The sequence below is a fragment of the Lepus europaeus genome, chromosome 9 (assembly GCF_033115175.1).
Source record: "Lepus europaeus isolate LE1 chromosome 9, mLepTim1.pri, whole genome shotgun sequence".
In the NCBI taxonomy this organism is placed as follows: Eukaryota; Metazoa; Chordata; class Mammalia; order Lagomorpha; family Leporidae; genus Lepus; species Lepus europaeus.
The window spans coordinates 67,851,180-67,876,326 of NC_084835.1; positions in this window are offsets into that span (position 1 = coordinate 67,851,180).

Sequence of the window (25,147 nt, forward strand, 5' to 3'; positions counted from 1 at the left end):
CACCGATCCTGTCCCGGTTGCCCCTCTTCCAGGCCAGCTCTCTGCTGTGGCCAGGGAGTGCAGTGGAGGATGGCCCAAGTGTTTGGGCTCTGCACCCCATGGGAGACCAGGAGAAGCACCTGGCTCCTGCCATCGGAACAGCGCGGTGCGCCGGCCGCAGTGCGCTACCGTGGCGGCCATTAGAGGGTGAACCAACGGCAAAGGAAGACCTTTCTCTCTGTCTCTCTCTCTCTCTCACTGTCCACTCTGCCTGTCAAAAATAAAAAAAAAAAAAAATTAAAAAAAAAAATAGAGTTGAAAGTTGAACCCGGGGCTCCTGACTCCAAAATCTGGATTATCTCCTGTATGACATTGGGCTGCCAACTTGACCCAATACAGTCCAATTCAAGAACAACTTTGACTCTTGTACTTGGAAGAGTTTTTACAGTTTCAGTTATACAAGTTCCCACCTGCTTGCATATGCTCCTAGTACAGGACAGAAAGGCTGCTAAATCTTGAGGCAGTCAACAAATCATGGTGGGAGATTTTCTTTGGGAGATTTTGCTTTGGGAGTGAAGAGCTAAATCCTGGAATCGGGCTCCCTGAGCCTCAGTTGTGGCTCTATCAATATTAGAGCATAGCAGGTTTCTCTCAAAGCCTTTATCTATAAAGTAGGTTACAGTGTCCATCTATTGGATTAATGTTAAAATTTAAGAAAATAAACTACACAGAATGTTTTAGCACAGAACTGGTACACAGCAGGTATCAATAAATATTAGCTATAATTATTGCAAAGAGTCAAAATTAATTTCATTCTAAGAATTATCTACTCATTCACCTTAGTTGGGCTTTCTGGGAGAACACAGGTTAATGTTCATATGGCAATTAAGCCCTTCAGAGTCATCCCATTCTCATTATTATTCTTCAAATGACATTATATCTTGTTTTCACATATTGCTATTTGGTGAGAAATGGACTGGAGGGATTACTGGACAATTGGTTTCTATTAGCTATGGTCAGCTTAAATGTTTTTCACTACAACGATGTCAAGCCAACTCACTTTGTAAGATACATTTAAAAATTATTTGTGAATTTAAATGAAAACAATTAAAAGCTTATTTGCTAAATACAAGCATCACCTCCCTACCCTGAACAAAGTAGATTCACAAATACCCTCAAATGACCCAGGTGAATAACTATGTAGCTTTTGTGGAGCTAAAGGCAGATACTCAATATAAGTCAGCCATTTCCTCCATAGAATCATAGAATTACTTTTAACTATTGCCACTCTAACAGCATGGAACACACCACAGACCACAGCACATTCAGATGTAAGAATACAGACCTCTGAAGCTATTGTTGGATGCTGTATAATTCACCCCATGGAGTCCTAAATGATCATTTCAATCCATGTGGAAAAGAAGTTCCAGCCTGGATCTGTTTGTTGACCTCATGAAAACAGGCCATTTATAGAAATAATTTGTCTGGGCACAGACTTCTCATGGAGAGGTTTCTTTACAGGGGCTAATCTGTGACTAACATTTTTGACTTTGTGCTTCAAGCTTCATTGTGCATTGGTTAGCCAAGAAATAGCCAATGTCACTTTATCTTCCTACATATGAACTTTAAAAAATATATTAGCTACAGCTAGAGACCAAACGCTTGAACTGCATCAGGAGTTGTAGAGATGGCTGCACATTAGAATCACCTGGGGAACTTTTAACAAACACCATTGTCCAGGTCCTGTCTAAAAACAATCAGATCAGAATCTCAGCACTGTTTTTCAAAAGCTCCCCAAGGGGTTTTGATCTGAGTCGAGACTAGATGATCTCTAATGACCCTATCAGTCTTTGCTTCATTTTAGATATACATTATGTATTCTCCTCCTTGGGATGTTTTTCATAACCTTAAACATTCAGAAAAATACTCCACTCTCAAGAACGCTCTATAAACATATTCCCTAATATGTTTGACTAAACAAGTGCCATTTTCAGCAGTTCTTCCAAACAAAGCACTCTTAGCCAGAGTAAACTAAGCAGCTCCCTATTTTTCCTTTCTCAAATAAGAAAGTACAACCCAAACCCCATTCCTCTTTGCCTGTATTGCTGCATCACATCCTCCTCCTATCTGAATTCTTAAACCCTCCCACATGTTCACTGTGGAATCCTCAGGGCCCCATTATTTTCCCAACCCCAAAGAAGAAATGAGCTACAGATCAAGACTGTTTCCTCCCTCAACTCCTACCCCTCACAACAAAAATGTTGAAGTCCAGACTATGAAATGTTAAAGCAAGGAATCCTAAATTCAAGCACTATGTTCCAATAATTTTCATCTTATCTCTAGAAAATATGCATATATCTTCCTAACACCATCATGCATCTGATTTTAGAAATCAAGAACACTAAAGGAAAGACATACATCAAAGTAGACTTGTGAATTAGGGTATGAATGCCTACAGTTTACTTCAAATTGTGTCAAAACCTGAATTGAGGGATGGATAGATCTTGTAGGAAAATGATGGCAATGTGGAATATGGGCGGTGAATAGGTTGCGTTCATTGCATAATTCTTTAAATGTCTCAGTATATTTGAAATTTGTTTAAAATAAGATATAGTGGGTAGAGTGTACTGGAGGACACCTTGAATGAATTGTAGATTCATAATAACCAGTAAAAGAAGCCAAATAGTCAAAGAGTACATATTTTATGATTCTATTTATATGAAGGTCAAAAATAGTGAAATAATATCTGTAGGGACAGAACCTTAAATAGTAAAAGCCTCAGGGTGGGAAAATACTGATTTGGAAAGATAAGGGAAAAGCCTTCTGTAATTCTGGAAATAGTCTGTATCTTGATTTATTTCTTGATACCTGTATGGAGAAACAACAGGGATGGGGGAGGAAGAGAAGGGAAGGAAGAAGGACTTCCACAGAGTTCAGGAAAAAAAAAAGACTTCAGGAGAGGCAAGGCTTTGGGCACAGCAGATATCATATCATATCACAGCCCATATCAAGTCCTTGGGTTTGAGTCCTGGCTCTCTTTCCAATTTACCTTCTTGCTAATACACATCATGAGAAACAGCAGACTCAAGTGCTCAGATACCTGCCACACATGTGGGAGATGCAAAGTAAATTCTTGGCTCCTGGCTTGGGTCTGACCGAGCCCTGCCTGTTGGGGGCAATTGGAGAGTGAAGCAGTGGATAGGTCTGTGTGTGTGTGTTTGTGTGTGTCTGTGTGTTCATGTGTTTGTCTTTCAAATAAATACAGTAAATGTTAAATAATTTCTTTAAAAGTTTATCTTGGTACAAAAAATTAAAATTTATGTATTGTTTTTCATAATATATATTCTTCATGAACTCTGAAAATTCCTCATATGCATAGATTTCAATTTTTTGTACCAAAATAAACTAATTTTTAAATTTTACTTGCCATGAGCTTTTTGAAGTATCCTCATAGATAGGTATGTGGGTAGGTAGGTAAATAACCAGATATACATGGATAGATAGAAGTATATATGAAAAATTATTGAGCTGTACTCTTAAAATTTGTGCAATTCAATGTAGTATGCTATCTCAATTTTTAAATGTTTAATAATATATTAAAGAAAAATAGTCATAAGAGTTTCTGTATTCTTTAATAACTCAGCATTGTTTGCATAGTATTAATTTGCATTGTGGAGCAAAGAGTCCCTTGACTACATAAATCATACTAAGGCCCAGAACCCACCACATTTGTGAGCTGGTGGCCTAGAATGGAGAGGTGACCATTGGACATAAGGATCTGCTTATCTGCCTCTCCTGAGACCTGAAAATATTTCCTAAATAACAGTATTCCTAGAGATAACCCCAAAGTTCAAAGTAACCCCAGTTTAGAAACTGTAGATGAAGAGAAAGGAGAGAAAATGAAGAGAAGCAAATATAGAATCAACCACAGTCACAATTCTGGTCTGTGATATTCATTCTGTTGTGTTATTCTTTGTTTAGTCTCTATGCAAAGGGAACAATCAGCAACATTGTTATTTCCCCCAATCTGTCACCTTACTGCCTCCCTAGCTCCTCCTTAGAGAAGTTTGGTAGAGCAGGCTTTAGCAACAACAGTGGTTCATCAAGGCCAGGCTCTCAGAACAAGCTCCAAGGTGGACGGTGAAAAGGAGAACCATTTTCCATCAGTATTTTTCACCTAAAAATCTAAAGGAGATGATGTGAAATCCTGAATGATAGGCAAATCAGATCATTTCTTGCTAATATATCTTTCTGAGATACTGTGATAACAAAATACGGGCAGAAACAAAACAAAGGATGGCAGAAAAGCATGCACGATACTGCCAACAACTAACTTACAGATAGGTCTCTTGTAATTGCACAGACACCGTAATGACAATTAATACCATCAGGAACACTCAAATATTTCTCTTCTCAGTATTTTATATCCTTCAAAATTTTGTGTAGCCTCAACCATATTTCACACAAATCTTAAGCAGTCTGAGAGCTAAGATGTTTTCCCACTGAAAGCAAAACTCCAAATTGATGTGGAAGAAACAAATGTACAACATTCCATTCCTTAGGGAAAGAGAAAAGTTAATGAAAATTCCTGATTTTTTGCTTAAATGAGAAAAGGTTTTGGAGATATTTTTATTTGAGGGGGAAATGCTCTGGAAGGAAATTTGATATCTACATGAAAGGAACAAGATGAATCTGATCAATCTCTACCAAGCTGTGCTATATTCAGCTTCTTACTTTTCAGCATGCAAAGCATGATCTTGTATTGTCTACTAAGAAAAACTCTGCAATAATCAGTGTACTCATTAGGAGCTGACCTGAGCTGGTGAGGGCTGAGTTGTCAGGTGTCAGAGTAGCTGATTAAGACAAGTCCAAATGATGGTAACAGACAAGCTGTCAGTCAGTTCTTCCAATAATCTCAGCAATAAGCTAAACCAGAAGAATCTGAGGATACATGTAATGAAGCATCACACTGTACTCAAAAATCTACACTTTAGAAAAATAGTATGAACTACTTTTACATTCACAGAAAGTTTTTTGAGAATTTCCAGCAGTGATTTAAAAGGAAGAAAATATATCCTATTCCTGATTTTTGCTATAGCATTTAATAAAAATTCACATATATTCTTTGGTTTTAAAAATTATCTAACATACTTAGCTTTCAAGATGGCAGATTAGGAAACAACATACTAAGTTAACCTAGAGATAAAAAGTAAAAAACAAACAAAAAAAAGTATAGGAAGTGCACTTTCAGGTGATAATTGGAGAGGAAACCGTACGAGAAATCCAGTAAGAGGAAGAGGAACGTTGTGGACCTGAGTGGAGAGTGCGGATGCACAGCATCAACACAAACTCAATGCACAATGGCAGCAGCTAAGAGCTGAGGTGGGCAGCAGCTTGGAGACAGAGGTGAGACCAAACTGCCGCAACCCATGATGATATAGCCAGAGAGAGAGTGAGGCCTGCGTCCAGCCTGGAGACCTGGGGGCTAGCTGTTGCTAGTGGTTGCCAGTGAACCCAGTGGAAGTAGAGGGGGAATTGTTATCTCATGCAACCTCCCCACAACAGCTCCCACTGCCTGGATAAAAAAGGGCAGGCACCATTTTGGGTTTAAGTGGAAGCTGCAGAATGTTTTGTGCATGTATGCACAGCAATGGGTTGAGAAAGGACACCATCTCCTTGGCAGTACAGGCAGCGGAGGTGGGGAGAGAGCAACATTGGGCAGGTGGCTTTTGTGTATGCCTGTGATCTAGAGATTCTAGCGGAGGGAACAATCCACAGTCTAAGTAGAGGAAGCACATAGAATTCCTAACTGACATGACCAGAAAAGATTTTCACCACGACACATCGTAGTAAAATTCTCCTCAGTAAAACATAAAGAAAAGATTGCTAAGTGTGCAGAAGAGATATGCCAGATTATTTTCAGAGGATGTCCAATTAGACTCACAGCTGACTTCTCATCAGAAACCCTACAGGCTAGAAGGGAATGGCAAGATATAGTCCAAGTCTTAAGATTAAAAAAAAAGTCAACCCAGAATACTACACCCTGCAAAGTTCTCATTTATGAATAAAGGTGAAATAAAGACCTTTCATAACAAACAGAAATTGAAAGAATTTGTCACTATTCACTGTTTCTCATAGTGTCCATTTCACTTCAACAGGTTTCCTTTTTGGTGCTTGGTTAGTTGTCACCCATCAGGGAGAACATATGATATTTGTCCCTTTGGGACTGGCTTAATTCACTCAGCATGATGTTTTCCAGTTTCCTCCATTTTGTTGCAAATGACCGGATTTCATTGTTTTTGACTGCTGTATAGTATTCTATAGAGTACATGTCCCATAATTTCTTTATCCGATCTACTGTTGATGGGCATTTGTGTTGATATTCATCCAGTCTTTCAAAAATATGCTTAAAGATGTGCTACACACAGAGTCATAGATAGCCATCATATGAAACAATCTGATGGCAGAAAATCCCCCAGTATAAGTACAAAAGAAATCTAGAATAAACAATAGCAATATTTATGGGAAAATGACAGGAACAATTCGTTACTTTTCAATACTCATCTTGAATGTAAATGGCCTTAAATCTCTAGTTAAAAAATATAGACTGGGCCGGCGCCGCGGCTCACTAGGCTAATCCTCCGCCTTGCGGCTCCAGCACACTGGGTTCTAGTCCCGGTCGGGGCACCGATCCTGTCCCGGTTGCCCCTCTTCCAGGCCAGCTCTCTGCTGTGGCCAGGGAGTGCAGTGGAGGATGGCCCAAGTGCTTGGGCCCTGCACCCCATGGGAGACCAGGAGAAGCACCTGGCTCCTGCCATCGGATCAGTGAGGTGCGCCGGCCACAGCGCGCCTACCGCAGCGGCCATTGGAGGGTGAACCAATGGCAAAAGGAAGACCTTTCTCTCTGTCTCTCTCTCACTGTCCACTCTGCCTGTCAAAAATTAAAAAAAAAAATACAGACTGGTTGAATGAATTAAAAACATGATCACCTGTTTGCTGCCTACAAGAAATACGTCTCACCAACAAAGATACACATGGACTGAAAGTGAAAGAATACAAAAAGATATTCTATGCTAATAGAAAATAAAAAGGGGCAGGTATTGCCATCCTAATATCAGACAAAATAGACTTTAACATAAAAACTGTTAAAAGTGATGAAGAAGGGCACTAGGTAATGATTAAGGGATCAATTCAACAGGAAATATCACTATAATGAATGTATATACACCCAATTACAGGGTACCTAGCTATTTAAAGGAAACATTAATGGATCTAAAGGGAGACAGACTTCAATACAATAGTAACAGGGGACTTCATCACCCTACTTTCATCAATAACAGATTAAGTAGACAGAAAATAAACAAAGATACAACTGAGCTAATTGACATTATGGACCAAATGGACCTAATTGACATCTACAGAACTTTTCACTCTACAATGGCAGAATACACATTCTTCTCATCAGTGCATAGTACTTTCTCTAGGATAGACCAAATGCTAGGCCATAAAGCAAGACTCAGCAAATTAAAAAAAAAAGAAAAAAAGAAAAAACATCATACCATGCATATTCTCTGACCACAATGGAATGATGCTCAAAATGAACAACTCAAGAATCTCCAGATTCTTGATGAACAGTGGGTCATAGAAGAAATCAGAAGATAAATCAAAACATTTCTAGAAACAAAGAAATACAATAATACATCATATCAAAACTTATTTGATACAGCAAAAGCAGTGTTAAAAGAGAAGTTTTTAGCAACAGTGCCTACACAAAAAAATTGGAAAGGTACAAATAAATGAGCTATCAATGTATCTCAAGGACCTAGAAAAACAACAACAAATCAAACCCAAAATTAGTAGTAGGAACGACATAATTAAAATTAGAGAAGAAATAAGCAAAATTGAAACCAAAAAAAAAATACAAAAGTTCTGTAAAATGAAGAGCTGGATTTTTGAAAAGATAAACAAAACTGATATACCATTGGCCCAACTAACAAAAAAAAGGAGAAGACCCCAATCAATAAAATCAGAGTTGAAAAGGGAAATATAACAATTACCACAGAAATAAAAAGAATCATCAGGAATTACTAAAAAGATCTGTATGCCAACAAATTGGGAAATCTGTAAGAAATGGATTCCTAGACACATGCAATTTACCAAAATTGAGTTATGAAGACGCAGAAAATCTAAACAGACAAATAACCAAGATGGAAGTTGAATCAGTAATAAAGACCTACCCAACAAGGAAAAGCCCAGGACTAGGTGAACTCACTGCTGAATTATATCAAACATTTGAAGAAGAACTAATTCCAATTCTTCTAAGGCTATTCAAAACAATTTAAATGGAGAGAATCCTCCCAAACTCCTTCTATGAAGCAAGCATCTCCTTAATTCCTGACAGAGAAAGAGAATTATAGATTAATTTCCCTGCTGAACATAAATGTAAAGATCCTCAACAAAAAATTAGCTAATTCAATCCAACAACACATCATTCACCTGGACCAGGTTGGATTTATCCCTGGTATGCAGGAATGGTTCAACATTCACAAATTAATAGATGTGAGATATCACATTAACAAAATGAAAAACAAAAAACATGGTTATCTCAATAGATGCAGAGAAAGTATTTGATAAAGTACAACATCCTTTCATGATGAAAACCTTAAGCAAATAGGGTATAAAAGAAACATTTCTCAACACAATCAAGCTAATTTATGACAAACCACAACCAGCATCCTATTGAATGAGGAAAAGCCGGAAGCATTCCCCATAAGATCTGGAACCCACTCTCACCATTCCTAAAACTAGAAGTTTTAGCCAGAGCTGTCAGACAAAAAACAGAAACCATATGGATGCAAATCGGAAAGGAGAAAATCAATCTATCCCTATTTGCAGATGACAAGATCCTTTACATAGGGGAACAAAAAGACTCTACTGAGAGACTATTGGAACTCATAAAAGAGTTTGGTAAAGTGGCAGGATATAAAATCAACACATAATAATCAATAGCCTTTGTATAAACAAACATTATAATGGCTGAGAAAGAACTTCTAAGATAAGTTCCATTCACAATAGCTCCAGGGGCTGGTGCTGTGGCACAGTGGGTTAAAGCCCTGTCCTGCAGTACTGGCATCCCATATGGGCACTGATTTAAGTCCTGTCTACTCCACTTCCAGTCCAGCTCTCTTCTGTGGCCTGGGAAAGCAGTGGAAGATGGCCCAAATCCTTAGGCCCCTGCACCTGTGTGGGAGACCCAGAAGGGGCACCTGTCTCCTAGCTTCAGATCAGCTCAGCTCTGGCCAATTGCAGTCATTTGGGGAGTGAACCAGCAGATAGAAACCTCTCTCTCTTTGGCTCCACCTCTCTCTGTAACTCTGTCTTTCAAATAAATTAATTAATTAAATCTTTAAAAAATAAAAAGTAGCTCCAAAAAGAATTAAATACCTTGGAATAAACTTATCCAAGGATGTCAAAGACTATCTGATGAAAATTACAAAACACTAAAGAAAGATAGAAATGTTAAAAAATGGAAAAATCTTCCATGTTCATGAAAGAATCATCAAAATGTCCATACTACCAAAAGTACTTTAAAGATTCAATGAGATACCAATCAAAATACCAATGATACTCTTCACAGATCTAGATTAAATCATGCTAAAATTCATATGGAAACACAAGGGAACCTGAATAGCTAAAGCAATCTTATACAACAAAAATAAAGTCAGAGACATCATAGTACCTGATTTCACGACATACTGTGGAGCAGTTATAGTCAAAATAGCCTGGTACTGGCACAAAAATAGACTTGTAGACCAACAGAATAAATAGAAACTCCAGAAATCAATCCACGCATCTACAATCAATTTCTCTTTGATAAAGAAGCTAAAATCATCTCATACAGCGCCGCAACTCAATAAGCTAATCCTCCACCTGCAGCGCTGGCACCCCGGGTTCTAGTCCCGGTCGGGGTGCCAGATTCTGTCCTGGTTGCCCATCTCCCAGTCCAACTATCTGCTGTGACCCGGGAAGGCAGTGGAGGATGGCCCAAGCCCTTGGGCCCTGCACCTGCATGGGAGACCAGGAGAAGCACCTGGCTCCTGGCTTCAGATCAGCGTGGTATGCCAGCTGCAGCGAGCCAGCTGCAACGGCCATTAGGGGGTGAACCAACGGAAAAGGAAGACCTTTCTCTCTCTCTCTCTCTCTCTCTCTCTCTCACTGTCCACTCTGCCTGTCAAAAAAAAAAATCATCTCGAGGTGGATTAAATACCTCAGTGTAAGATGTGAAACTATGAAATTGCTAGAAGAAAACATGGGGTAAATGCTTCAGGACATTGGAGTAGGCAATGACTTCTTTGGATCACACCCGAAAAGCATAGGCAACAAAACAAAACTAGGCAAATGGGATTATATCAAATTCAGAAACTTCTGCATAGCAAACAATCAACAGGGTGAAGAGACACTTGACAGAATTAGAGAAAATATTTGCAAGTTAAGTTATCCAACAATGGATTAATATCCAAAATATATCAGGAATTTAAAAACTCAACACCAAAAAAAAAAAAAAAAACTTATTCAGCTAAGAAATGTGGAAATGACCTGAATAGACAGTTCTCAAAAGACAAAATACAAATGGCCAACAAATATATGAAAAAATGCTCAATAACAGTAGCCATCAGGGAAACACAAATCAAAACTATAGTGAGATATCACCTCACCCCTGTCAGAATGGCTATTATTTAACAAAAGTGAGAGTAACAAATGCTGGCAAGGGGAACTCTTATACACTGTTGGTAGAAATGTAAATCAGGGCAGCCATTGCAGAAAGCAGTCAAGGCAGATCAAGAATGGATTCAAGGGGTTGGTGCTGTGGCACAGTGGATAAAGCCGCCGCCTGCAGTGCTGGCATCCCATATGGCACCAGTCCAAGTCGCAGCTGCTCCAATTTTGATCCAGCTCTCTGCTGTGGCCTGGGAAAATAGTAAGGGATGTACCAAGACCTTGGGCCCCTGCACTCACATGGGAGACCTGGAAGAAGTTCCTGGCTCCTGGCTTCGAATAGGTGCAGCTCCAGCCATTGTGGCCAGCTGGGGAGTGAACCAGTGGATATAAGACCTCTCTCCTTCTCTCTCTCTGCCTCTCCTTCTCTCTCTGTATAACTCTAACTTTCAAGTAAATAAATAAATCTTTAAAAAAAAGAATGATTCAAAAGTTTTCCATAGCCTAGGCAGCTCATGTCAAAAGCCTCAGGTGGTCACTGACGTCATACATGAGAGTGTTAATTATTAAATTAACAACAGGAGTCACTGTGCACTAACTTCCCATTCAGGACCTCTGTCCTTAATGAGTTGCATTATGAAAGTTAACTGTAAAACTTGTTCTCAAACAGTTTGTGTGTGTGTGTGTGTGTGCAAATTGTTGAAATCTTAGTATAGAGTTGGTCTTCTGTGTACAAAGTTAACTGAAAATGAATCTTAATGGAGAAGGAAGAGGGAAGGGGAGAGGGAGGAGGAGAAGGGGTGGGAGTGTGGATGGGAGGTGGGAGTATGGTAGGAAGAATAACTATATACCTAAAGTTGTACTTGTGAAATTTGTATTCATTAAATAAAAGGTTTCTTTGAGGAAAAAATAATGCATTCTGTCACTCTACAATTTAATGGTTTTCAAACACAGAATGAACTGAATGCATATCAGCCATTCTCCACTCAGGAGCATCAGTACTCCCTGGAGAACTATAAAGTCTTACTGAGATTCACATGCACTAGAATTTATGAAAAGCAAACCTTGCCTATTCCTTCTTCTCTAGAGAAAGACAGGAGCAATTAAGGTGGGGAAGGGGGGTGGCCAGATCATTCAAAGACATCTACATTTGGAGAACATAATTTTTTTATACAACTTCTGAATTTACCCAGTACCAAACTGCTTATTTTGGCAAGGCACACTGGTATGAGCAGGTCATGCTATGTTATTATTATCCCAGATTAAGAATTTAATAGCTCTTGATAAAATTAAGTATCCTTTTGAAGCAATCTGTTTGTTCTTACCATTAAGTGTCTTAACCACAAGATGGAAGGAGTAGAGGAAGGGAAATATTTATTTAACATTATGTACTTTTGGTGAAGTGGAGAATAAGATTCAAATGAAAGGTCTAATTGATGTGGAATGAGTAATTTTCAGGTAAAAAAAACAGAATGTGGATTTTAAACTGATGCTGTAACAAGTTGTTGGCACAAAGTTTTGATACTGTGTCCTCATTCTTATGAATGATGCATAGAACATAACATTCCGAGGCAAAGTACACAGCAGCTAGTGATATGCTCCCAGCCTGATATATCTGTCCTGATCACAGCAATCAGCACACATTACCTGGACCTCCATCAGACTGCAAGTGCTCTGAGGCCCCCACCCAGAACCTATTCATCATTGGATTCCAGTGTCTGCTACAGAGCAAGCATTCAATATGATGCTAAATCATGAAGCATGAATGAAAGAAAATCACAAGGGACAGCTCTCATTTGAAAAAGGCTTATTCCAAGGACAATGTTTCCAGCAGTCAGCTCTGTTTGGCCAGAACCAAATAACAGATTGATCCCATTTACCATTTCCCAGCTACTCCGAAGGATGATTACATTCAGATTGGGTCAGTAAATGTGCCAAGTCCCTCAGTCAAAAATTGGAACTTTGATTGACCAGATTGACACAGGTGCACTTTTTAGAATCACTAAAATTTCTCCAGGCAAGGATGTGAGAAAGAGTAACTCTTATAGACTGTCAGTAGGAATGTAAATTAGTGTAGCCACTGTGGAAAACAGTATGGAAAGTTCTTAATCTAAATATAGGGGCCAGTACTGTGGCATAGCAGGTAAAGCCACTGCCTGTGATGCCAGCATCCCATATGGGCACCATCTGGAGTCCCAGCTGCTCCACTTCCAATCCAGCTCCCTGCTAATGTGCCTAGGAAAGCAGCACAAGATGGTCCAAAAACTTGTGGGCCCCTGCATACAAAGGGGAGACCTAGAAGAAGCTCCTGGCTCCTGGCTCCTGGCTTCAGATTGACCCAACTCTGGCTATTGCAGCCATTTGGGGAATGAACCAGCAGATGGAAGATCTCTATCTGTCTCTCCCCCACTCTCTATGTAACTTTTTCAAATAAATAGGTCAATCTTTTAAAAAAAATCTAGATATAGAACTTCCATATGATCCAGCAATCCCTCTAATGAATATATATTCAAAATACATGAAATCATTGTATCAAAGAGATGTCTGTTCCACTATGTCTATCACTGTACTGTTCACAACTGCCAAAATACAGAATCAACCAAGATGTACATTATCAGATGAATGGATTAAAAATGTGGTGTATATCTACAATGTAATATCATTTGGCCATGAAAAAGAATGAAACCCTGTTGTTTTCAGCAAAATGGATGGAACTGGAGAACATCATGTTAAGTGAAGAAAGTCAGACACAGAAAGGCAAATATAACATGTTCTCTCACATGAGTAGGAGCTAATAAATAAATAAAACTTCAGCCTGAGTACAGAATGCTAATTGCTAGAGGCTGAGATAATGGAACGGATAGAAAGAGCTTGGATTTTTAAAAAAAGTTAGGGGAATCTAGATATGGTTATTGATTGTGACAAATACATTATACTAATATGAGATGTTATTGATAGGGGAAACTGGATATGGTTATAGATTGTGACAAATATATCATACTAACATAAGATGTTAACAATAGAAGTTGGATATGGAGTACATGGAAAATCTATGTATTACTTCACAATTTTTGTTTTATAAATTTAAATACATAAATATTCTGTTCTAAAAAATTTATTGAAAAAACTGCAAAAATTCTCTAAGTTATTGAAAGTCTAGATATTTGTGAAAAGTTACAATTGAGTGGGAATTTTGAAAATATTCCTGTTTTAATTCATGAGTTGTTTACATCCAAGGCAGGTCATCCTTAACATCCAGGATATTAAGGAAAAGAATGTAAACGCAGGTGCATACACCCTGTGCATAATACATACCTGTCAGGAATCAAGCCAGCAAACTTAAGTAAAATACATTCTGTTTTCATACCTTAGCCAATAATGTCTCCAAAGGCTAGATTCAAATACAGAAATCTTTAGTTCCTTGGAATTCCTCCACAGGAGGTGGTAGTGTGGTAAGAACCAATCCCTGACCTTCTAACAACCTATCATCAGGCATACACCTCTTCTCTTCTCACTCCTGGTCCTATCATTTTGAGACATTAACACCAGTCCTTGGTCTTCCTAGCACACACATCCAACTTCAGTTCACAGCAACCCCCTCCCAAGAGAAATAACTGCTCCTTATCTTTGGGCCTGGAGTCCATAGGTCAATGACAGTCTGAGAATAGAAGGACAGGCTAGGAGGAGCAGTGCTGGCTCAGACATATGCTGAGACTTCCACAGTCCCTCCATCTGGAACATGGTTCTAAAAGAAAAAACCACAGGTTCCTTATCACACCTCCTAGGTAGGAATGGGGTCAGAGATCAACAGAGCCCAGAACCTAAGTACTGGTCTAAGTACAAAAACTTCCTAAGACTGGGTTTAGGGTTTATGTTCATACCACTACATTCATTCCACACCCTGTGAAGATTGCTGGGGATGCTTACTGGGAAAGATTTTAAGAAACTACTATTGGTCAATGACCAAGGAAGTGTATGATTTAAAAAAAAAAACTTACTGCATTTATTTTTAAAGCTGTCTTTAATGTATAGAATATCCTAATTTTATATAGACATTTTAAGTACTCCATCTCCTGGAAATGTGAAAATGCAACAATTTTTGAGTTAAAAATAGAGTATGTAAAAAATCTATTCATTCTCCAATGTCTCATATTACAGTTTTTCAAGGAAGAGCCAGAAATTTTCTGCAGGAATACCAATTCTGTGGCTAGTCTATCATTTTTTAAAGAGCAATTTACATAATAAAAGTGAAATGTTTCATGGTTAAGATTATCAGATCCATTTTTAAAGAAAAATGGCAATCGTAACAAGAGTAAAATAGTAAAATAGATTCCAGGTCAGCTCATCTAAGAGTTCCACAATTACCAGGACAAGTAGGATCATCTGCAGAACATTGGCTGAAAGATACCCCCACCAGCTTGATGAGTGCTTTTCAAACCAAGTGCCAATTTGAAGTATGTAACAGGACAGCTCCTTCCTGAGAGGTAATTTTCCATATTTTACTCCTGTAACCCAAGCTATTTTCAAGAATCCTGCATTCAAAAAGAAGAAAAAAAAAAAACAACTCTTCTTAAATTTGATATTAAAATATAAATTCACATACACACAACCAAGTACACAAATCGTCAATGTAAAAGCTCAATGAATTTTCACTAACTGGCCCCAAGGGCAGGAAACAGAGCATCATCTGTACCCCAAGAGTCCTCCTAATTCTCTCTTCTACTTACTGGACACAACCAGAGTAATCACCATCGTGAATTCTAACACCTACATGTGTTTTGCCTACTCTTGATTTTTATACAAGTTATAGTCACTTGTATTGTAGGGTTTTTTTCATAAACTGTTCATTTGCATTGCCGAATAGTATTCCCATGCTTGGATAGAACAGAGTTTATCAAGTCTACTGATATGGGAATTTACATATTTTCCCATTTGGAGCCAGAATGAAAATGCTGCTATGACTACTCTAGTGCATGTCTTTTGGTGAAGATGTGGACATACTTCTCTTGGGAGTCACAGGAACACCTACCTTTAGCCTTAATGGATAAGGTAATTTCTCTAAAAAGGTTGTACCAATTTATACTCCCAATGCAGTACTCTCACATCCTTAATTCATATATTTCAATGATCAACACCCCTGTGCAGCTCTCTATGTGGTTAATAAAAGGACAAAGGGAATGATTGAAGGATGCCATCTGACATAGGAAACAGATAACAGTCTCTTTATATGAAGGAGAAAAAGCATCTGGACACAGAGCAGGGGACACAATGCAGTCCCAAATAGGAGGAGGGAGCATCAGACAGGTGTCCATGGTCAAGAGTCCCCAACAGGACCCAAAGAACTCTACTAAGAGACTATTGGAACTCATCAAAGAGTTTGGCAAAGTAGCAGGATATAAAATCAATCCACAAAAATCAACAGCCTTTGTATACACAGGCAATGCCACGGCTGAGGAAGAACTTCTAAAATCAATCCCATTCACAATAGCTACAAAAACAATCAAATACCTTGGAATAAACTTAACCAAGGACGTTAAAGATCTCTATGATGAAAACTACAAAACCTTAAAGAAAGAAATAGAGGAGGATACCAAAAAATGGAGAAATCTTCCATGCTCATGGATAGGAAGAATCAATATCATCAAAATGTCTATTCTCCCAAAAGCAATTTATACATTCAATGCAAAACCCATCAAGATACCAAAGACCTTCTTCTCAGATCTGGAAAAAATGATGCTGAAATTCATATGGAGACACAGAAGACCTCGAATAGCCAAAGCTATCTTGTACAACAAAAACAAAGCCGGAGGCATCACAATCCCAGATTTCAGGGCATACTACAGGGCAGTTGTTATCAAAACAGCATGGTACTGGTACAGAAACAGATGGATAGACCAATGGAACAGAATAGAAACACCAGAAATCAATCCAAACATCTACAGCCAACTTATATTTGATCAAAGATCCAAAACTAATCCCTGGAATAAGGACAGCCTATTCAATAAATGGTGCTGGGAAAATTGGATTTCCACGTGCAGAAGCTTGAAGCAAGACCCATACCTTTCACCTTACACAAAAATTCACTCAACGTGGATTAAAGACTTAAATCTATGACCCGAAACCATCAAATTATTAGAGAGCATTGGAGAAACCCTGCAAGATATAGGTACAGGCAAAGACTTCTTGGAAAAGACCCCAGGAGCACAGGCAGTCAAAACCAAAATTAACATTTGGGATTGCATCAAATTGAGAAGTTCCTGTACTTCAAAAGAAACAGTCAGGAAAGTGAAGAGGCAACCGACAGAATGGGAAAAAATATTTGCAAACTATACTACAGATAAAGGGTTGATAACCAGAATCTACAAAGAAATCAAGAAACTCCACAACAACAGAACAAACAACCCACTGAAGAGATGGGCCAAGGACCTCAATAGATATTTTTGCAAAGAGAAAATCCAAATGGCCAACAGACACATGAAGAAATGTTCAAGATCACTAGCAATCAGAGAAATGCAAATCAAAACCACAATGAGGTTTCACCTCACCCCGGTGAGAATGGCTCACATTCAGAAATCTACCAACAATAGATGCTGGAGAGGATGTGGGGAAAAAGGGACACTAACCCACTGTTGGTGGGAATGCAAACTGGTTAAGCCACTGTGGAAGTCAGTCTGGAGATTCCTCAGAAACTTGAACATAACCCTACCATACAACCCAGCCATCCCACTCCTTGGAATTTACCCAAAGGAAATTAATTTGGCAAACAAAAAAGCCATCTGCACATTAATGTTTATTGCAGCTCAATTCACAATAGCTAAGACCTGGAACCAACCCAAATGCCCATCAACAGTAGACTGGATAAAGAAATTATGGGACATGTACTCCATAGAATACTATACAGCAGTAAGGAACAATGAAACCCAGTCATTTGCAACAAGATGGAGGAATCTGGAAAACATCATGCTGAGTGAATTAAGCCAGTCCCAAAGAGACAAATATCATTTGTTTTCCCTGATCGGCGACAACTAACTGAGCACCAAAGGGGAAACCTGTTGAAGTGAAATGGACACTATAAGAAACAATGACCTGATCAGCTTTTGTCCTGACTCTAGATGTACAATGTAATACTTTATCCTTTTTAGTATTTGTTGTTGTTGTAGTAGTTGTTCTAGTACAAGTGGTTAAACTCTGTAAATAACACACAATTATTCTTAGGTGTTTAAATTTTAACTGAAAAGTGATCCCTGCTAAATTTAAGAGTGGAAAAAGAGAGGGAGGAGATGCACAGTTTGGGACATGCACAATCAGTCTTGCCCCAAATGAAGGAGTTAGAAATGTGCCAGCGGATTCCAATACAATCCCATCAAGGTGGCATGTACCAATGCCACCTCGCTAGTCCAAGTGATCAATTTCAGTTCACATTCGATGGCTTAGACAGGTCTAAAAATCAAAGGGATCACGCAAACAAGACAAGTGTCTGCTAATACTAACTGATAGAATCAAAAAAGGAGAGAAAGATCCAACAGGGGAAGTGGGATACACAGCAGACTCATAGAATGGCAGATGTCCTAAACAACACTCTGGCCTCAGAATCAGCCCTTAAGGCATTCGGATCTGGCTGAAGAGCACATGAGAGTATTGTAGGCATGGAAAGCCAAGATACCATGGCAAAGAAAAAAAGAAGAAGACCTAAATGAAAGATCTCTGTGAGTGAGATCCCAGTGGAAAGAACGGGGCCATCAAAGAAGGAGGTACCTTTCTCTGAAGGGAGGAGAGAACTTCCACTTTGACTGTGACCCTATCGGAACAATATCAAAGTCAGCGAACTCTAAAGGCTTCCATAGCCCTGGCAACTCATGACTAGAGCCTAGGGAGATTACTGACGCCATGAACAGGAGTGTCAAATTGTTAAGTCAGCAACAGGAGTCGCTGTGTACTTACATCCCCTGTGGGATCTGTCCTTAATGTATTGTCTAATGTGCAGTGATGCTATAACTAGTACTGAAACAGTATTTTTACACTTTGTGTTTCTGCGTGGGTACAAACTGATGAGATCTTTACTAATTACATACTGAATCGATCTTCTGTATATAAAGATAATTGGAAATGAAAAAAAAAAAAACCTGGTGTTAAATTGGAAATGGCATAGAAAATTAATTAATTTAAAAATATATATATTATGTAGGATCTCTGTCTTTAATGTGCTGTACACCCTTATTTAATGCTATAACTAGTACTCCAACAGTATTTTTTTTTCTTTTCTTTTCACTTTGTGTTACTATATGGGGGGCAAACTGTTGAAACCGTTACCTAATATATACTAAACTGATCTTTTGTATACAAAGAGAATTGAAAATGAATCATGATGTCATAGGAAGGGGAGAGGGAGCGGGAGGGGGGAGGGTTGTGGGTGGGAGGAAAGTTTTGGGAGGGGGAAGCCATTGTAACCCATAAGCTATACTTTGGAAATTTATATTCATTAAATAAAAGTTTAATAAAAAAAAAAAGAGTCCCCAACAAAGTGCACAGCAGTCGGTGAAACAATGTGAGATTCTTCCAAGAGTTTCATATACCTACCTCATCCTCAGGGAATCGTGACACATTCCTAGGCCACAACTACTTTGGAAGTTCTGGCTGAATAACTGCTTGCTCACCTTGGACTAGTGGCTGGAAATAGTCTGAATTCCAACAAATTCTTAAGGACTTATAATTATTATGAGAATGAGAAAAATCAAACCAATTCCTCATTCAAATTCAAAACCATATTCCCAGCAAAAATCAGCTTGAGATATTATCTTAGACTTCTCTAGTGAGCTGTAACTCCTCAAATATAGCATATATGTTATTCGTCTTTTATCCCAAAATCAATGTGCTTCATGGAACATAATAGGTGCTCAATAAATGCTTTTTAAACAGAACTTCCTAAAGCAATTAATATTACTCACACTTTCCACAAGATGAGCACATTAGGCACACAGTAAGTAAGCCCCCAATTGTGGGAGTTGCGACTAGATTTTCTTCCAGAGCAAGGCTCTTTCCAGTGTTCCACACTGTATCTGACAGTGCCATTCTGGTAATTCATTTATTGTATGACTCCATGGAACAGAATTAGGGAAAAGTATTTTACTGCAATTTAAAGAAAGCATTTCTACTGAAGATTTCTTAATATCAATTGCTTCAGGTATAACTAATAATAAAAGTACACTTATAAAAAAGTACTCCTATGCTTACTCCACATGAGAATTTTTTATTTATTTATTCATTTCTTTATTTGAGAGACAAATAGAAAAATAGCATGCAATTCCATCCATTGGTTCACTCCCCAAATACCCACAACAACCAGCACTTGGCCAGGCCAAAAGCAGGAACCAAGAACACAACACAGATCTCCAATGTGTGTGGCAGGAACCCCATTACTTGAGCCATCACTGTTGCCTCCCAGGATCAGCATTACCAGGTACCTGGAATCAGGAGCCAGAGCTGAGTACTGAGTACAAGCATTCTTACATGGGATGCAGGCATCCTAACTGGCAACTTAACTCCCCAGCCAGTCACCTGCCCCTCACTTTGAGAGCATACTATAGCTGTTGAGAGTACAAGGAAAGGCATAATCAATATGTATTCAACAGGGGCCAGCACTGTGGCATAGCGGTTAAGGCTGCTGCTTGCAGTGCTGGCATCACATATGGGCACCAGTTCAGGTCCCGGCTTGCCCACTTCCTATCCAGCTCTCTGCTATGGCATGGGAAAGCAGTAGAAGATGGCCCAAATGCTTGGGCCCCTGCACCCATGTGGGAGACCTGGAGGAAGCTCCTGTCTCCTGGCTTTGGATCGGCTGTCTGGGGAATGAAACAGTAGATGGAGTGTGGGGCATGAGCGCGGCCAGGCCAGGCCAGGCCAGGCCCGGAGGCTCCGCATGCGCAGTTGCTCCAGGGTGCCCCCGCCCGAGCTGTGCGGAACGAAGCCATGCGGAGCCAAGTAAGATGGCGCCCAGAGGAAGTAAGATGGGCGGAATCCAAAGTTGTTTACCACTAAAGCTAATTGGCTGTGCAACATCAGTAACTAGTAACAAGTGTATAGACATAGGGCTAGTCCTATAGAAATCCCCCCATAAGGTGATTTTTTAAGTGATTGGTTGGCCCTTAGCCCTGCCCCAATGACTCTGCAGTTTTGTGTTATAAAAGGTACTATTATGTAAAAGGTGACTGAGTCCTTGCTAGACTTGGCTCCCCGCTGCGTCTGATTGTCTCCGGGACCAGGAGGCTGGGGAACGGGCGAGCGGCGCGCTTACCTTTCCTCGGACCCAGTCCATCCTGTACGGGTGGACTAAGACCCAACATCTGGCGCCCAACGTGCGGCATGAACAGTTACTTTTCGGCCGAGGCTAAGCGGTCTCTCAGGGTAAGTGAAAACCTTAGTATGGTTTATGCAGTTTCGTCCCAAAAGGACCTGGCCTTAAAGGCCTTAGGCTATATGTTAAAAAGTGTCTGGGTAGCTGTCATAACCTTGGCCCTTTGGATTCAGACGGCCAATCTCTTTTCTTGGAACACTTGGTTATGGGTGGAAAAACTCACCCTTAAGAGGGAGAGACACTTTGATACTGCCCTTAAAGCATCCTTCCACCCAGACGCTATAACCCTAGCTTCGGAGGGCGAGAGGGAGAAAGAGGAAGTGCAGGACTTGGGAGAGCCTAAAGCCTCAGAGGAAGATGGCGGGGAGAGAAAATGGGCTAAGTTTGATCAGGAATGCAGAGAGCCTGTGGAGGCACGAACTGTTGAGGTAAAAACGAAAGTAAAAATCGTCCCGTCTAGCCCATCCACCCTAGAAGGGCCGGGACCACCCCCATACCTCCCCGGGGCAGAGGCAGCCTCCCCCTATGTAGAGCCACGGAGGGAGCTTTGTGATCGGGGCACTTATGATTGCCCAGGAGGGGAGAGGAGAAATGAGGCGACCTTTGCAGAAGCTTATCCGGTGGACATAAAGCAGCATAGGGAATTGAACTCTGGGCCAGGGAACCTGCTGCTTCAGGCCTACCCTGTTAATTTAGCTCCAGGCGGCAACAGAGCTCTGGAGTGGTATCTCTGGGAAGCGAAGGACTTAAAGGAGCTTCTCAAGGCAGTGGTGGAAGACGGGCCAAATTCCCCCTGGGCCCAAACATTGCTACAAGATATAGCTTATCACCCATGTGTCCCCGAGGAGTGGTTGGACGTGGCCAAGGCAGTCCCCGGGAGTTTCCAGTTCATAAAGTGGTGCGCCTTCCTTAAGGAGGAGTGCTGGGTGAGAGCCAAAGCTAAGGAAACAGCCCAGCCAGCTATCCCCATTACATATGCTATGCTGGCTGGGATGGGGGAAGGGTTCTCTATGGGGATCCAGCAAGCTGCACTACCTGCTCCGTACCGTGAACAAGTGAGGCAGGCAGGACTTAATGCTTGGTACAAGCTGGATGAGGGGCCCACTGAATCTCCCATCGCAGGGGTGCGACAAAAGCTGGGAGAGTCATTGCCAAATTTTGTAGTTAGGGTCGAACACAGTCTCCGTTGTAAGTTGCTGGCTGGGGACCTTCGGGATCAGTTTGTTAAAATGCTTGTTTGGGAAGAAATGAATGCTAATCATCTGAAGGCCTGCGCTGGCCTGAGGGAGGCTCATAAATCCCCAGAGGCAGTTAAAACTAAGGTGGAACTTTCAGGTGTGGCGGCAACCCCTCAACGCACTGCGCCTCCAATTCCGCCCATGTGGCCACCCCTTTATGGTTATTCACCTCCCTTGAATCGCCCGCCGCCATCTTGTAAACAGCGTGCCTACTCAACCCCACAGCCAGTCCTACTAGGCCCCTGCGTGCAGTCTTCCCTGTAAATGGGGGACCACGGCCTTTCTCTGCACTCTCTTCCAGTCAGCGTAGCCTGTTGCACCCGTGCAGGCCAAGGCCAGATACTCTAGGGAGACTAGTCCCTAGGACTGCTTTTTGTTCCTCTCCATTTACAATTCAATGCTGTCCTCACTAGGAGGGGGAAGAAAAAATGCCTTTGGCTACCACTGGCCTTACCTAAAAGAACAAAAAAACCTTCATCCATTAACCCTTTCCAACCTAATGAGTCTTTATTTGCAGTTAATAAAACTTTTTCTCCAGCACTATGGAAGTCTCTCATTCCCTGCCGCTTTGTTTCAGATGTGTTTCCCTGTCCTAAGCAATGGGCTCCTATGCTGATGACCAGCTCTTTTCTGTGCTGCTGTAGTTAACTTATCTGAGAGTTTGCACGTGTCTTGAAGGTTTTGTGTTTTATTGGATTTGTCTGTCTTTAATGTTTGAGTGATTACCTAACTCTGATCAGATCTACCCCACAGCTTTGATTAAAATACTCAGGTTATACGTGCTAGTTTTTGGCTGAGTGGTTTGACTCTCTAACAATTTAAATTCTCAAATGGAGTCTAACAACTTTGGGACTTCCAGTAGGATCCCTGGAACTCTCAAAGGATGGGGCTCTAAATTTGTTAAAGTAACAACTGTTTGAGTCAATTCAAATTACGCAAAGTATATTAAAATGTTGTAAATGGTGTCAGACCTATGCTGTATTCATGTTTTTGCTTTCCAGCTAGAGTGGTCTTATAAAAATAAGAGTAAATTTGTGTGTATAACATTGGTTCAGAGAATTAAGTTAATGCCAAAGCCCTTTGGTTTGCTTGGTAGCTCACTTGCTCGGTTTTACATGTCTTTGATATGCTTTAAACTTGTTTCTCTTAACGATGAAGATCTTTTCAAAGTTGTAAACATGTACTAGTGTCCATGTTTGCTGTCCAGGAGGAGTTAATGGTGTGGTATTCATTAATAACTCAGTGTCTTATGTATTGTGTACTTTTCACATCTTAAATTCAATAAGAGAAACTTTTTGAGTTTGTTAGCATGTATTCTCATAGATTGTCCATACATGACAATTCAAGACTATGTAAAAGTAACTACAGGTATAAAGTTTCAGAAGGTGTGAGCAAGTCATGGAAGGTTTTAAAAAGTTTACAACTTTAAAATTGTTTACAGAGTTTTCTTTAAGTTACGTGCTAATGCCAAAATTACATTGACCTAAAGTTGAAGTAAAAAATGTGCACTAATGTTAGTAAATATCTGGAAATGGTCTAAGTCGTAAATCTTGGAATCTGTGTTTTTGCAAAAACTGTAACGTCTCTTTTTAACAGTGTCTGCTTAATGGGTTACTCTGCCATTTCTAAAGTTAGGTCCTTTTTAGCTCTGTTAAATAGTTCTAAGTTATGTGAGGATTTTGTGTACTAACTCTTATGTTCAAGGTGTTTATTTCTGGTTTATTCAATAACAAAAAACATAAAATTCATGTTCTGTCAAGGTAATCTATTGTGTACTCTACTGTCTCTGTTAAGTTCAAATTAATGAAAAGCATTGCTAAATACCTTTATGATTAAATCTGCTCTAAAAGTGTTAAGATCATCCTGTCTAATAAAGGGTTATCATTTCAAAATGTTAAAAAATTCTATTCTAACCAGATACTCTAAGTTCTCTTGGCACCTTTAACAAACTTTCTAAAAATCAAAGTTCTAAATTCTCTAAACTTTTGGTATCTCCAAAAGGGCCCTTGGAGATGTCAAAAGATATATCTCTCATCTTACAGAGATAATAACCAATTGGGATGTTTAACAGTGCTGCCAAGACATAAAATAATTCAACACTCTACTAAAATTCCTCACAACCCACAGAAACAGGCTATGGTGGAAAAAAACCATCAATGCCTCAAAAAACAGTTATTAAAACAAAAAGGGGGAGTGGCTACCCCCCATCTACAGTTACATAAGGCCTTGTTCACCATCAATATTTTAAATTTTTCAAAAGGGTCAAGGGAGTCAAGGTTCCAAAAACACTGGGGACATTTAAGCCCTAAACCACAAATGCTCGTTAGATGGAGAGACCCTCTCACTCGACTCTGGAGAGGGCCTGACCCGCTGATTCAGTTGGGAAGAGGATTTGGCTGCGTGTTCCCCATAGGGGAGTTAACTCCAATTTAAATACTGGCCAGAAATATCAGGCCTATGCCCGAGGCAAGTAACAACCCACCCAGGGAGCAGTTTGCCCCTGAGGGAGATCCCCTTGTCTTTCCTCTTCCAGAAATGGATGGAGATCCAGAGGCAGGTGATGATGCACTGTGATCCTGACAAGAAGTGCCCAGCCCAGTGACGGGGGATTCGATGACCCAAACGTGATCATCAAAACACTTCAGGAGGAACTGAAAAAGAAAACTACAAAAAGCCTCTTTTGGACGAGCCTTAATGGACTCTTTCCCTACCTCTTCTCTCTTCTTGGACTGCTTCTTGCCCTGCTTTTAATCCTTGCTATTGGCCCATGCATAATAAATAGGCTTATACAGTTTATACAACAGCGCATAGAGGCAACAAGGGTAAGACAGGTTGAGGTTCATTACCAGAGGCTGCTAGCCAC